Raw genomic sequence first — 16,047 nt, 5'->3', positions numbered from 1 at the left:
AATAACTGAATGAGCTTGACTCACTTACATAAACTGAGCGGAAAATTCATATATAAACTTAACTTTCTAATGATATTTTTGCTAGTAATAGATTTCCTTGTTATTATCAAGTCCTACTAAACCTTTTCTTTCCTCATTACAGAGTGCTGTGTGTAGTGGCTAAGAACAACATGGCTGTACTATATAGGGCTGAATGGGGTCAACGGTGACATCCCTACTTGGCACACAACTGTAATCTTGGACTCCTCTCCTTGCATCCTGATGCTAAGAATTCTATTTACTACCATTTTCATAATAGCCTTCTGAGAATGTGTGCTCTCAGAATACAATAGTGTATCCCCCGAAAAGTTGCCAAGATTGCAGAACTGGACTTCCTCTCTTGGCAGCAGTCAAATATAGGTAAGTCTGAACAAAGGTCCTCTATTAAGTAGAGTACAAGAGAATATTTTAGATCAAACTCCATTCCTAGTGAAAAATATAGAAAGCAGGTTTTCTCTCCCTTGACTGGTAGGGCATGTCTTGTGTGGGAAAAAAGCCATTGGGTATTTTATTTGTGAGTCTGAGAAATTACACAATAGTCATTTCTTAAGTGTAAAATGATTACAACATGATTGCAATAAATTTGACTTATAGCCAAACAAATAAATGTATTTACTTAATATTATGACAATGTCAAATGATAATCCTGCCAACCTATAAAGAACTAGATTACTATCCAGTATTTAGTAGGATCTGCATGCCTGGATTAATTAAGTGAGATATAGTGCTGATACAGGAGCCTAGGAAAACTATTCCAGAAATTGTAAGAGAGGGGCAGAGAAATGTGATGAGCTCATTATTTCCCTTAGTTTTTCCTAACTTTTCCTCCAATGTTCTTCCTGCCTTGCCTTGTATATTTTTCTATTGTAAGCTTGTGGGCAATGTTCATTATAACTTTGCTTTGTACAGCGTCTTGAACACAGAAACATAGGAAGCTGCCTTATATTGAGTCAGACATTGATCCATCTAGACCAGTATTGTCGGCACGGACTGGCAGCAGTGGCTGTCCAGGGCTTCAGGGGGGATCTTTCCCGGTTTTACCTGGAGTTGCCGGGAATTGAACCTGTGACCTCCAGCATGCCAAGCAGGTGCCCCACCGCTGAACTAGGACTCTTCCCCAAAGGACTGCTTGATGCTTAAGATGATGGTAATGATATGCAGGCCGCTGGATTTTATCTTCTAGAGGTGGGTGAGGTGGCTTCCTTCATGTGTGCAGCTTTGAGAAAAAAATGGGAGAAGGGTTTCCCTGAAAATCCTTAGTTTTGAGGACTCTGTTTTCAATAGATTGGGGTGGCGCTAGGGATGTACGAAACACTTACCTGGTTTTGTCCAGGGACATCCACAGTGGGGGGCTGCCCACAGCCGGACATCTGGCTGCTTCTGGGCTGTGCGGGGATGCAAATGGCTGCCGCCATAGCTGCTGCCATTTGCGTATATATTTATGTAGCCTATCACGGTAAAAGGCAGGAACACAAATGGCGGCCACTACACCATTTGCGCCCCTGTCTATTGCCGTGATAGGCTACGTATGTATTTATGTAGCCTATCACAGCCTTTGCAAGGATGCAAATGGCGTCCCTGCATTAGCCGTGATAGGCTATGTAAATACTTACATAGCCTATCATGGCCATCCGTGGGAAGGCAAATGGCGCCACAGACGTGGCAGCCATTCATAGAGCACCGGATGGCTGCAAACAGGTAGGCCCCGTTCTGGCCCATTTTGGGGGTGGCGGGGGGGGTTTGCTTCGTTCTGCCATGGATTCTGGGGGGCCGAATGCACTGGAATTCAGCCTCCGTGGAATCCAGGGAGGCAACATAAAGAGTGGCAACTGAACAGGACAATCATGAAAGCATCTGGAAAATACAAGAAAACAGAAGAAACTGAATACTGGAAATCTTATGTAATTAAATGGAATTTGAGTCAGAATATTTGAAACTGGAAGTTAAAACAGGTCTTTTCTATATGGTGCCCTCAGGGAAATGAATTAAGAAACATGTGGAAGGTTTTGGTTTCTACTACATGAACAATGGCATTGTGGCCTCTTTAAATTGTATTTTTACAGGGCTGTTGCTTGTTTTGTCTGTGCAATGTAACATTTTTGCAATGTTGATGCTGGCTGTACGAAACCTAATTTTAGACTGGAAGATGTACCAATACAGTGTGCAATATTGGCACTATTTTGATGAAAACATTTGGAGATATACTGTATTTTGCAACTCTGACGCTGATTTAGTTTTCATGCTGCATATCTCAAACATAAATTGCTCAGGGCTTTTTACTTAGTTACAAAACTATATTTCTTGGAGTAACAAAAGAATGGGAAAGCTGCAATCCTGTGCCCACTTACATGGGAGCAGGCCCCCTTAAACCTAATGGGATATACTTCTGAGCAGACATGTATAGGACTGAGCTACATACAAGGGTTGTATCGAATTGTGTCCCTCCACCCATGAAAGGCTGTTTGCTTCAGCAGAGGCTTCCATGAATGGAAAGGAGAGGGAGGCAATGTTCACAAGTTCCCCCTTTCCCTTGCTGCCTTCCTCTGACACCACCTCCTACACTGTTCCAAAAGGCCCAGCAACCCTCTGGAGCAGACTGGAGGGTACAGGGAGCTGCAGAGGATGGAAGAATCAGTTAAAAATGCCTTTCCCTATTTGTTTCTTTGTAAGATGTAGATCTTGCTTTTCCACTAAAATTAGTTCTTAAGGTGGCATGAGTGTACTAGACAGGCTCAGTGGCCTGCCTAGCAAAAACAGCTAATCTGATGACAGAGAGAGAGAGGACAAAAAGCTGGCAGGGCTTTGGATGGGCAGAGGGCTCCAAGTTCAGAGCCCTCCATCCTTTGAGCATCTATTTGATAGGACTGTGCTCTTACTGATGTTATGAAATCATCACATTGAGCATTCCATCACCACTGCTGCACATCATCGGCTGCATGGGGAAACAACACAGGTAGGGCTTCCTAAACATCGGCAGGAAATATATAAGGCAAATGTGATCATGTTGATTCTCTTGAACCTCTTGGTGTCTTTTGATCCAACTGAACACAGTATCCTTCTGGAGACCCTTTTAGGATTAGGGTCAGGGACACTGTTTTGCGGTGCTTCCACTCTAACCTCATTGGAGCTTTTCAGAAAGTAGTCCTGAGTGCTCAGTTGTGGTCTGTTCTGTATGCATGCTTTTCAGTGTGTAGATGAAACCACTTGGGCGGGTTGGCTGGAGCTTTGGAGTAGGTGATTATCAGTATGCTGATGTCGCTCTGTTGCTTTCTTCCCTCTGAACCAGGTGGAGGTTTTCTTCTTGAATGGGGATCTGTAGTAACGGGATGGATTAGCGTGACTAACTTAAAGTTCAATCCAGATAAGACGGAAGCTGTTGGAGCACATTCCCAGAAAAAAGAGGTGCATAGGTGTGGCGTACTTCCGGATTTGGACTTTCTCCTGGACTCCCAGGTTGAGGGAGTGGTCAGAAGTATATTCTATCAAATTTGACACACCATGTCCCTTCCTAGAAGAGAGGGATTCAACCATTGTGGCACTCTCCCCGCTCAAACAAAACAAAACAAAAACAAAACAAAAACTTGGTGAAGGTGGTTGGAAAGCATGGGAGAGAAATTGGAGGGAGCTGAAATTGTCTGAAGCACCCGTAAACTATTGGAAGTGCGAAACAGCAAGCGCACTTGAAAAGTTCTAGAAAAGTTCTAATTCTTCAGGAGCTCCACTGGCTGACAGTTTGTTTCTAGGACAAATTTAGGGTGTTTGCTCTTCTTTTATGACTTTTATGGCCTGGGCCAAAGATACATGAAGGTGTGCGTCTCCATATGTCCCCTTCTGCACACTGAGATCTAGTAAGAACTGTTTCTTGCAAGCAACTATTACTATAAAATTAGTGGCAATGGCTGACAAGGCCATATCCCACAAGGAATCCTCCTTGTCCAGGAGCTGGTTCTGTTTAAACTGGCCTTGAAAAGCTTCTTACTCAGGTTATGTTTTGGCCACTGAAAATGTCAGTCAGATAAGCCATTACTATTCGCCATTCCTGTTTGAAGTTGTCATTGGTTTTTCTTATTGGTCATTATTGTTTTATAGATCTTATTATTGTTATTCTTTTGACTGAATATTTTGATCTCCCTTGAGAATATTTGACTGACGTGTGGGTTAAAAATGTCTAAAAACCATATAACTACAGCTCAACATGAGGCTGCCATTTTCACAGTGCAGTGTAGTGTAGTGGTAAGAGTGCTGACCTAGCACTGGGAAGACTTAAGGTCAAATCCCCAGTTAGTCCTTAAGCTCAGTGGGTGACCTTAGGCAGGGCTGGCCCTACCATTAGGCGGAGTGAAGCAGAGCCTCGGACGGCAGATGCCAGGGCTGGCAGATGCTGGAGGCAGCAGCAGCAGCAGCCTCACCCCATCCCCCTGCCTATTCCCTCTGTTGGAGAACAGAGCTGCATGTGCCACACAGCCTGCCTTGCATTCCTGACGTGAGCCTGCTGCCTTCAGATGAGGCAGAGGGTATGACTTATTAATTAATTAATTAATTAATAATACCACTTAATATAATAAAATCCCTAAACAGTTCACAGATAAATATTAAAATCGCATTTAAAATACACTGTTAAACAATTTCACTGCAGTAATAATACAAAACAAGAACAGCAAGATGGACCAGTATATGATTAATTGCCATTAATTACAAGCCAGAGAAGGCCTCAGTATGCTTCGGGAGGCATTTGAAGCATACCACATTCTCTCCATCCCGAAATGCACAGTGGTGGGAAGCCACGGAGAAGGCCCTGCCTTTGGATATTTTGTGGCGACATTCTGTTGGTTGTAGAATGACCAGCAAGGCCTTCTCAGACCATAAAGTTCAGCTGGGTACGCAGAGAGGAAGGCGGTCTGCTCGGTATCCTGGTCCCACATTGTTCAGGGCTTTGTGTGTCAACAACATAAGCTTGGGCATGGCTCAGCAGCTAACAGGCAGCCAGTGCAGTTCTTTCAACTCAGGTGTTTGTGGACGTAGCTGGGTGTCCCACCGAGCACCCTGCCAACGTGTTCTGCACTAGCTGCAGCTTCCGAACCAGGCACCAGGGCAGCCCCACACAGAGCGCATTACAGTAGTCTGCTCATAAGGTTACCAATGCATGGATCACCGTGGCTAGGCGGTCCCTATCCAGGAATGGGTGTAGTTGGTGCACCAACCAAAGTTGGTAATGGGCTCTCCTATAAGGGGACACCACCCCCTTGCTACCCCTGAAATAAGATTCAGCTGCCAGTCCAGTCAGCTTCTGTACATGGAATTGAAGGGGGAGACCATCTTGTCCTTTGCCTCAGGCAGAAAAATGTCTTGGGCCATCCCTGACCTTAGGACAGTCACTCTCAGCCTAACCTGCCTCACAGGATGGTTGTGTTGAAAGCTGGGGGGGGGGGAGAACAACAATCTATGCCACCTTGGGCTCATTGGAGGAAAGGTTTTAAATGTAATGAGTGAATACATGCTCAGTGGTAGCCTGCGCTACATGTCGTATCAAGTTCTGACCAAAACGATGGATTGTAGTTTCCTTGAGAAATGTAGGCATGATGAGGTTTTTATTCATTTTACCATTTGCAAGCTTTATATGGCCTCGGCGTTAAGTTTCCAAAATTGTATGCTCTTCTAGCCTGCCTCTTACAGTAGTAAGAGTATGAAGGGTATGAATCTAGTCTTGAAATGATCAGAGAGCAAATATATAGGTGACACAGACACTTGGTATGAAGGGCAGGTATAGCATTGATTCACACTGTGTAGGGATTTTTTATTGCTATGTTGCCAGAAGCAGTGGTTTCTCTGGGGAGGGGGAGGATGAGAGAATCAGTGTGGGCGGTGCAGTGGAATTCACTTTGGTTGGCTGACAACTGAGCTCTCAGCAAAAATATGCTGACTTGCTTCTTGATTGCTATGTTTTCAGAACAACAGTGATTTCTTAATCCAGTAAGTTTTTCTAGTGCAAACAGTGAAAATGACTTATAGAGGGAACTGTTGCACAGATCCCAACGTCTGTGGTCCCACAATAATCTGCAGCCTAACCCTCAAAGGTGTTCTGCCAGGACAGGCCTTTTGGAAGCAAATGGGGCACTGGGTCAGACTGTTTAGTCCTTCGTTCCTGAGGCTGGTGCATGAAGACCCAAATGTAGACAGGTCTCAGAAATCAATCAGACAGAAGAGCCAGGAAGTTTGGATTCTGCAGCCCCGTCACTGCTCCTGCAAAATAAAAAGATATAAATAATTCCTATCTACACTAGTCTTTCAAATGCCAAAATAAAAGTCCCCTTCACTGGACCGTCATTTGTTGGGGCTGGAGTTGGGCTATGTGTGTACAGTGTATGGGGTGGAGCCAGCATTATGATACTTGCTGCAAGCAGGGGGACTGCTGTGATCTCTCATCCTCCCAGCACCATCCCTAAATCTGCTCCGGAAAGTCAGGGGACTCTCTGGAGCCACTTTGGGGTGGGGTGGGGTGGGGTGGGGGGAGAGGTCCTGGAAGCCCTGTTCCACAAGCGGTAGCCTGTGCTTGGGGAATCACAATGCTGGATTCAACCCTGTGACGGGATTGTCACGATCACCACAGCTTGCTGTGGCTTATTTAAGCCATGCCAGGTCGTGGTGCGAAGAGGATCTAAAGAGCCTCCTGTTGAGGGTGAAAGTGGAGAGTGCAAAAGCTGGTCTGAAACTCAACATTAAAAAAACTAAGATCATAGCATCTGGCCCCATCACTTCCTGGCATATGGAAGGGGAAGAAATGGAAGCAGTGACAGATTTTACTTTCTTGGGCTCCAAGATCACCGCAGATGGTGACTGTAGCCATGAAATTAAAAGACGCTTGCTCCTTGGGAGGAAAGCTATGGCACACCTAGACAGCATAGTAAGAAGCGGAGACATCACCTTGCCGACAAAGGTCCATCTAATCAAAGCTATGGTTTTCCCAGTAGCAACGTATGGCTGTGAGAGCTGGACTATAAGGAAGGCTGAGCGCCGAAGAATTGATGCTTTCGAACTGCGGTGCTGGAGAAGACCCTTACAAGTTCCCTGGACTGCAAGGAGGTCAAATCAGTCCATCCTAAAGGAAATCAACCCTGACTGCTCATTGGAAGGACAGATACTGAAGCTGAAGCTCCAATATTTTGGCCACCTAATGCAAAGAGAAAACTCCCTGGAAAAGACCCTGATGCTGGGAAAGACTGAAGGCAAAAGGAGAAGGGGACGGCAGAGGATGAGATGGCTAGATAGCATCAACAATGCAATGAATATGAACTTGAGCATACTCCGGGAGAGAGTGGAGGACAGGAAGGCCTGGCATGCTAAGGTCCATGGGGTCACGAAGAGTCGGACACGACTGAACGACTGAACAACAAGGTTGTGGTGCATTCCGGTGGCCATTTTGAATATTCAACCTCTAGTGGGGGACTGCCATGGTTGCTGTGTCATCCAAGCCCAGGCGGCAGGGGTTGTTGGGGGGAGAGACTGTTGGGAATATTGCAACCTCATCTGCAAGTTACAGGAAGGGGACAGTATTGCAGTTAGTTAACACATGGGAACTTGGAGCATAGCTAACCTTAGGATCGCTGTGGCCTACAGAGTGGTTTCCTGCTCCTTCCCTTCCTCCACCATTGCTGAGAGCAGTTGTGCTTGTTCTCTCGCTCCTGTGGGTGTTACAGAACACAAAGAAATGGTCAGAACAAACTCTTTTTGAAACCTGCATGTTATGTGGAGGAATATTGTGAGTAAAACCACTTAACCTTTCCTTCACTAAAAAAGGGCATGGTCTCCTTTTATTTCAGCCTCGTCTCCGTGTGGGATTGGTAAACGCTCATTCTGTTCTGCCTTTTGTTTTTCCTCTGGTAACTGCCTTTCTAACAGGAGGCAGCAATACCAAATAATTCCCATCAGAAACAACCCTCAAATAGCCCCACAACAGACATGGGTTATTTGAGGGCTGCTTCCCCTTCCCGCAACCACTGCCGCCCAGGTTCAGATGACATGGCAAACCTAGGCCACCTTCACCGTGAATATTCAAAATGGCCTTTGGCACGCACCACAACCCACCATGGCTTAAATAACCAAACCAGGCCCATGTGTTTATGTGAGAGAGAAAATCTCTTTTCAGTTGAAAAAAAATTCAAGGGGTATCTGAGCTGATACACTGAATGGATCAGGTATGCTGATAATACAGACAGACTTTGCCAATTTAGAATTGGCCCAGTTCACTATGTTTTAATAGCCATTTGAGATGCAGCAATTAGCAGGTGATACTGTTTATCATCCTGCCTGAAAAGCTATTCACACTTGCACAGCATATGGCTGTCAAAGACATAAGAAGAGGCAGAGCCAGGGTTTTTTTCTGGCCCGGTCACAGTCCTGAAAACAAATGCTTCAGACATTTCAATTAGTTAAACTGGACGGTTGTCACACAGACATTGAGAATGTCACCAGCAAGGTGTCCACGGGGGTGTCTCCACCAGCAATTTACTCCAAGCTGGCTGCATTTGGAAATTGTTAGGGATACATGACGGCGTGGCCATCCAGCAGTCACCCCAGAGCTTATCAGGGGAAACCCAGGTTTCCTGAGACTGCTTAAAGTCCAATTCTTTTCCTCAACTCAGGTTCTTCCCAGTATAGCTGCTGTGTGCCCCAACCGCTGCACTGACCTTGGGTATGCTAGCCCTGTCCAGGGCTGTGCCTTTCACCACGCTCCCAGTCAAGGGGTGTTTTCTGTGTGTTTCCCGTCCCTGCACAAACCAATTAGTGTCTCCTCAGAAGTAACTCCCATTGTGCTGAATGAAGCTTGCCCTTTGAATGCCCACATCAGTACTTACAGAGATCCCCCTCAATTGAAATGGCACAGTTTAAAGCAGAAATTCCCTAAATGCTTTAAAGTGCGAACTTGAGGCTCTGATTCTCCGTTGTTTGCTTTATTGCCTTAGGAAGTAACTACTTCACACTTTGTTATAGAGATCCTGCACAGCATCGGGTTACAATGGGGGCTGGTTTCCCATCCCTGCATTTACGGCTCTCTTTCCCACAACAAACCCATTATTGTCTGCTCGGAAGTAACTCCCACTGTACTCAATGAGGCTTGTTCCCAAAATGTGCACTCCGAGTTACTGAGACAAGTTATCAAGACACAGGAGTTATCAAGACACAGGAGGAAGATTTTATCAAAGGAGAAAGTGGGGGGAGCGCCTGGATGGGGGGAAGCCTCCCTTATGGGTTGAAGCCTCCCTTATGGGTTGAGCAGCCCCTGCTAGTCAGATGACGTTCACTCCAACACCCCCACCCTACCTGGAAGTATGTTCTGTAAAGTGACTTGAATGGTGTTTTACAGCCTGTGGAGCCCTGCACAGACCAAAGCCGGCTCCTTGAACAATGTGGGTAAGCCACTCCTTCCTTCTCCTTCCGTTGTTGTGGAGATGGGTCCAGGGTAGCTGAGTTCTCTGTTCAGGCCTTTGCTTAGCAATCAACCAGATAACGTGAGTTCCTAAGCACATCTGCTAAAGATATTGGGTTGGATCCAGCTTTGCCCCTCCACAAATGGAAGGGCAGAGGGAACCAGGGTCCAGCAGAGGTTTCCCCATGCGGGAAGGGGTTTTTCTCTGGTTCCCCTGCAGCCCTGAGTGCCACCTCCCATGCTGTTCCAGAGGGTCCCCCAATCCTCCAGAATGCTATGGGAGGTGGCACGGGGCGCTCTAGGGGGGATGAGAGAAAAACGTTGCCCTGTCCCCTTTCTCCAGCACCAGCTGAACTCTGCTGAGTGCCGGTCTGCATCTAATCCATTATAACAAAGCACGGTATCCACATTGGACCACTGCTGCAATTTCCAGTTGTTGTTGTTGTTGTTGTTGTTGTTGCTGTTACTACATTTCTATACCACCCAATAGCCAAAGCTCTCTGGGCACTTTACAAAATATTATTAAAAGATTTTTATATTATTAAAATCAAACCTGCAAATACTTCCATACAGAATACTTTTGTTATCTGGTTATCATATACAACTGCACTATGATAATGGGGAAACAACAAATGGGATGGGTGGCAGAGAGATACATACATCCCCCGGATACATACTGCACCTCGCACACCCATTATGAATAGCTAGTGATATATCTATATCAGTCAGTACACACTTTGTCAGTCAGTGCACACTTCAGATTGTATCTAATCTTCAGTAGCAAGAACAGAGAAAGAATTGCTTTTCCAAGTCCTAAATACTGGGCATTATGTATTGTTATTGTTTCTCTGGGGAGAGACAACCCAGAAAAATAACCCTACAACAAGCCACAGGTTATTTCTCTGGGCTATCTCTCCCCTGACAATCCAGAGTTCCACGTTTGGACACAACGCTAAGCAACGCAGGGATGAGTGTTTAGCCATTCCCGCTCACTGTGAACACTGCCACATTTACAACAACCCCGTGTTGAAACAACCCATGGGTTCATTGCGTGCAAACTGGGTCAGTGTTTCCTTCTCCACAATAGATGTCCTAGGTGTGAAGAGGATAAAGTGAAAGGAAGAAATTTGATTTTCCCAGGAAAGAAATATTTAAGTACTGAGACAATGCAGTTTATTTGACTGTACTTTTAAACCACCCAATAACTGAAGTTCTCCAGGTGATGTACAGTGTGTTAAAAATATACAGAACAATGTACAGTACAAACTTTAAAACAAAAAATAAAACCAATGCAGAATAAAACCAAGATAAAACCAGCAGCAAAGAATAAAACCATTACAACATCATAAAATCAAATTAAAGCCAGTGGCAGAATAGAGTACTAAAAGCACTAAAACCAGTTCTTAAAGTGCCTTGGGAGAGTAAGAACTTCACCATAATGTAGGTGCCAGGGGAGGCTCTCTGGGAAGAACAATTCACAAATGGGGTGCCACCATTGAAAAGGCCCTCGCTCTTGTTGTCATCCGCTTTGCACCTGGAGGAGGGCCTCAGACAGTGATCTTAATGTCCCGGTAGGTTAATGTCCTGTTGCAGTTAGTTAATGCATGGGAACTTTGGACATAGCTAGCTTTAGGATCTCTATAGCCTACAGAGTGGTGTCGTGCTCCGCCCCTTCCTCCCCCCACCCTCCATTGCTGAGAGTACATGTGGTTGTTCTCTCTCGCTTCTGTAGGTGTTACAGAACACAAAGAAATGGACTGAACAAACTCTTTTTGAAACCCTGTGTGATACCTGCATCTTACATGTGAGTAAAAGCACTCAACCTTTTCTTCACTAAAGAAGGGTGTGGTCTCCTGAAAGCACTGCTGTGAGAAAAGGCATCTTGATTCCCCACAGTTATATTACTTGGCACAAGCCTACACAGGTTGTGACTGCTAAGCTGAATATAGCTCACTACCAATGTATAGTGGCATGGAAGCTACTTGACAACTCCTCTGTTTTTTGTAGACCCAAGGAGGCAGCAAATACAGGATACTGATGGAGGCCCTGGTAGGCCACCGTATATGGCTGTTTGTCAGCTTGGGCTGCGTAGGTCTGACTTGCAAGTGCTATGCTTCGATGCTCTGCGACAACTGAGTAGTACAGTTATTTATTTGCCCAGACACTCTTCTGGCTAGACCCTAATGTGGGACTACTGTAACAAGCTGAATGTGGAGCTGCCTGTGGAAAGTGTTTGGAAACTTCAGCTGGTCCAGAATGCTGAGGCCAGAGTCTTAAGATCTTTGGAGGAGGCCCTTGTCTCAGTACTGCTGCCATCAGAGGTGTTTTTTGGTGGGGGTGCGAGAGAGGGCCTTCTCAGTGGTTGCTCCCAGTTTCTGGAACTTCCTGCCAATGGAGGCTAGTTTGGCCCCTCTCTGCTGTTCTTCTACTATCAGGGAAATCCGTTTTTCTTCAGGCAGGCTGCTGTTTATTGCATTGTTGTGTTTTTAATTGGTTGGTGCTGTTTATTGTGTTGTGTTTGTAATTTGTTTGTATGTTCTATCTTATGATTCTGTTTTTACTGGGGATTTTATAGTTAGCTGACTTGAGCGTCATTTTTTGGCATCAAGGCAGGATATAAATAAAACAAATAATAAATTCGGGGGGGGGACCCCCGCTTCTATCTCATATTGCATGAGTCTGCATGAATCAGTAGCTAGAGATGGCTGGCACTGCTCATGTGGACGGGAGTGGACTTGATGGCCTCAATGGCCCCTCCCAACTGTGTGATTCTCTGATTCTACTAACTTCACCCGGGACATATTTTCCAGGACAGTTCTCCCAAACATCTGCCTAGCACTTAGCTTTATTGGTGAACTGTTTCAGTAAGGAAACTTCTGGGTATCCATGGTGCGGATATCCGGTTTGCTTTTCTTGCAAGGCGGCATTACTGGTCATAGCTGACTGTACCTGTCCTGCAGCATTTTTCAGTCAACTAGCTAACATTTACTGGCATTAGCAGGTCAAAGGAGAATGACCAGTAGATGGACAACAGAGATTCTGGGGAAAACCCTTATTGTATGTGGCAGTGCATAGTTATCCCCTTTAGGGCCAGACATGGATGTGGTGAAACACATTCAGACATAGACTTCGATGGGTTAAATAACTGGCCACAACTTTATTGGTTCAGCTTGGAATAGAGTTGGTGGGGACATGGGGCATGCATCTGTTAATCAGACTACCTGCCCGCAGTCTGATCCCATCAACTGGGCCTGCCTGTCAGGTGCTTCATTGTGGGGGGCAGGAGTCAGAGGCACACCCCATGGCGCAGACCGCTGAAGTGAGCCCCTTTCTGCCTCCCTGGGGTGTGGCCTGGATTGCAGCCCCACCCTGAGCTGGGTATTAATGCCACCCACCCCCACGGTCCCTTAGTGGGGACCCCCTCTTGAAGGGGAAAACGGGGCACCCAAACCCATTCTTCTTCCCAATGGATCCAGCCCAATGCCTTCCACGCTTACAAACTTGTGACTTAGAACTGAAATTTTTTAACCACCCTTACAGTTATATTTGTCAAGCCAGACAAATCTAAATATGACGGAGTTAATATTCTTGCAATGGAGAAGGTGAAAACCCTGCACGCGGGTGCCAATCTGTGTGCAGGTAAAATTCCTTCCCAGCCCCATTGACTGGCGACTAACCGTAATCCATGGCAAGAAATGAGTTACCCTGAACTGGGTGGGTGGGGAAGCCGGCAATGGTAATGCTGAAGCCATGTGGGAGGCCCCGCTCTTAACAGCCTCTGGAGGACTAGAGGGAGGCAAGATTTCCCTCCAGCCCGCCAACAAAGCCCTCCCCCCGCCCGAGCCAATTTAGCCCTGATTGGCTCCCTGCCTCCCACATGGGTGCACACGGGGCACTGCAGTGGCTTAGCTGCCCCCTCCCCGCCTCTCCGTTGGGACTGAGTGCCCCCACAGCATTGCTCCCCTGGTAAGCCAGGAGCTGCATCTTTTCAGGTTCTTTTTATATGCTGAAAGTTTTCTCTGATAAAATCTCACAGATATGAAGGTGGGAAGCCCTGGTAGGAAGACAGAAGGCATTAAAACCGGTACTTCGCTATCACAAGACATTGTGATGGCCACCAATTTGGATGGCTTTAAGGGAGATTGGACAAATTCCCAGAGGAAAAGCCTATCGATGGGTTCTAGTCCGGATGGCTATATGCTACCTCCAGTATCAGAGGCAGTATGCCTATGTACATCATTTGCTGGGGATCATGGGTGGGAGGGTGCTGTTGCTTTTTTAGGGCTGCCACATTTTCCTAGCAAAGTTCCAATCACAGACTAGACAGAAATTCAACAGGTTAAGCTTTTCCCCATTTCTGGCCACACACTATGCCATGCTAGGGGAAACCTGCATCTGTTGAATGTTGGCCTGTCATGTGGCTGTTGAAAACACAGGAACCCCTGTCAGGGAAATCTTAGGCTAAAGTGGTACGAGTGGTATAAGACACATATATGACTCTGCTCACTATTGCTTTATTTATTGACATATGACATTTTCACTTTGTGAAATCATCACTAACAAAACCACAGGCGTACTAGAAAGATTTTTTTACACATAAAAGAAATGTTGAAAAAGAAAGGAATCCCATGTACCAAGAGGAAGTACATTTTTGTTTTGATTTTGCCCTTGGTCAATTTAATCATTTCAAAGATGTATTCACAGAATTACTCAGTTAAGCACTCATGCAACCTGAATCTGTGCGTATTTACTCAGAAGTAAGCTCCACTGAATTCAATGGCACTTGCTCCCACGTAAGTGTGCATAGAATTTCAGCCTTAAAATGCATTTCTTCTTTGAGGGTTTTGTGCATTTTTATACATCATTCTGCAGGCTTTATTTTTTCCTAGAATGTACATTTGGTGTTTTTGTTTTTATTTTAAGAAAAAGAAATGAAACAAAGGGGAAACATGAGTGGGTTTATTACAATTGTTAACACTGTGGAGAATGGAGCCATTTTCCTCCCTCCCTCAATTCTATCCCACAGGGTCCAAATGAATTGGCATTCATTTGAGAACTGATTGTTGTTCAGTCGTTCAGTCATGTCCGACTCTTCGTGACCCCATGGACCATAGCACGCCAGGCCTTCCTTGAGAACTGATAAACAGAGGTAATTCTAAACAGAATGTACAATTAAATTATGGAACTCATGGCTACAAGATGTGGTGATGACCACTGGATTAGATGTCTTGAACTAGGAATAGGGAAATTAATAGTCAATGACTATTAGCCATGACAGATAAGCAGAACCTCCTCCTTCAGGGGCAGTGTACCTTTGAGTATCAGATGTGAGGGATAATCAACAGGGGAAACGAATCACTTTCTGCCCTACCTGTGATCTTCCCCAGAGGTATCTGACTGGTTGGTGTTGAAAACAACCAACTGTGGCCTAAATCTTGGGTCTGATCCCACAAGGCAGTCCTTATGTTTGGAAGCAGAAAACTTAAAAACTCCACAATCTTTGTATTCTCTCATCTTACATTAACTAGAAAATGCAAAACCATGCAAATGCATCATCAGTGCTCTACAGACCATCCTGACACTTCCCTCTCACAGGCTTTGGGTGGGAGGCGTGTATGTGCTTATCGACAGCCCCCCACCCCCTAAAACAGCTACTCACTGGCACCCGCAGGCCACATAACAAAGATGCAAACACAGGGACCAGACCCTGCAACAATCCCAGATGCCAGCTTTGTCCCCATATCTACTCTGGCAACACTATTGCAGGACCTATTAATGTCACCCACAACATTAGGGGTCCATTCACTTGCTCGGCTTCCCATGTGATATATGCCATCTTCTGCCAGCAAGACCTTTCTGCTGGCAGGAGGTGGCATATATCACACAGGGCAAACAAGCCAGTATCTACAGAGAAGAATAAATGGACCCAAATCTGACATCAGACATGACAATGTTCAAAAACCAGTGGGGAAACATTTCAACTTCCCAGGGCACTCTGCCAATAACCTTAAGGTGATTCGTGAACAAAGGGATTTCAAAGGCAGATATCAGCACAAAATTGTTGAAGTACAATTCATCAAGATATTCAACTCTATTTCTTGTGATCCGAATAATAATAAAGTTGGGTGTGTTTTTTAAATAGGCTCAGCTTTATAATATCTGTGTTATCACCCAACATTTTGTGAATGGCAACCATTAAAGTAATCTTCACTGTCTGTACTTCCTGCATTTCAGTTCTCTCTGACAACATGGTTTACATTCTAGACCCGCCACCCCAGCATGTGTATATAATCTGCCAATTAGAGGTTAATGCTTCATGCATCTGATGAAGCAGACAGTGAAGTTCTTTGCCGCTATGAAGCAAAGAGATACTGCAGAGGAAGATTAGAGCAAGAGATCTAATTCTATTGCCAGAGGCTTGAGTCAGGAAAAAGGATTTTTTTTAATCACACTGCCTGATTAGTGCCAGGCTGTTCATGTTAGCAGCAACAACTGCACTGTGAATCACCACCATTAATAATGTGATTGTCACTTTTTGCATTTAATTTCCTTCTGACCTCACTGTTTATAATTCCCCCTTCCCC

Source organism: Heloderma suspectum, chromosome 2 (assembly GCF_057233095.1).
Source record: "Heloderma suspectum isolate Gila_16-S chromosome 2, 16-S_ref, whole genome shotgun sequence".
Lineage (NCBI taxonomy): Eukaryota > Metazoa > Chordata > Lepidosauria > Squamata > Helodermatidae > Heloderma > Heloderma suspectum.
This window is presented reverse-complemented; position numbering follows the sequence as displayed.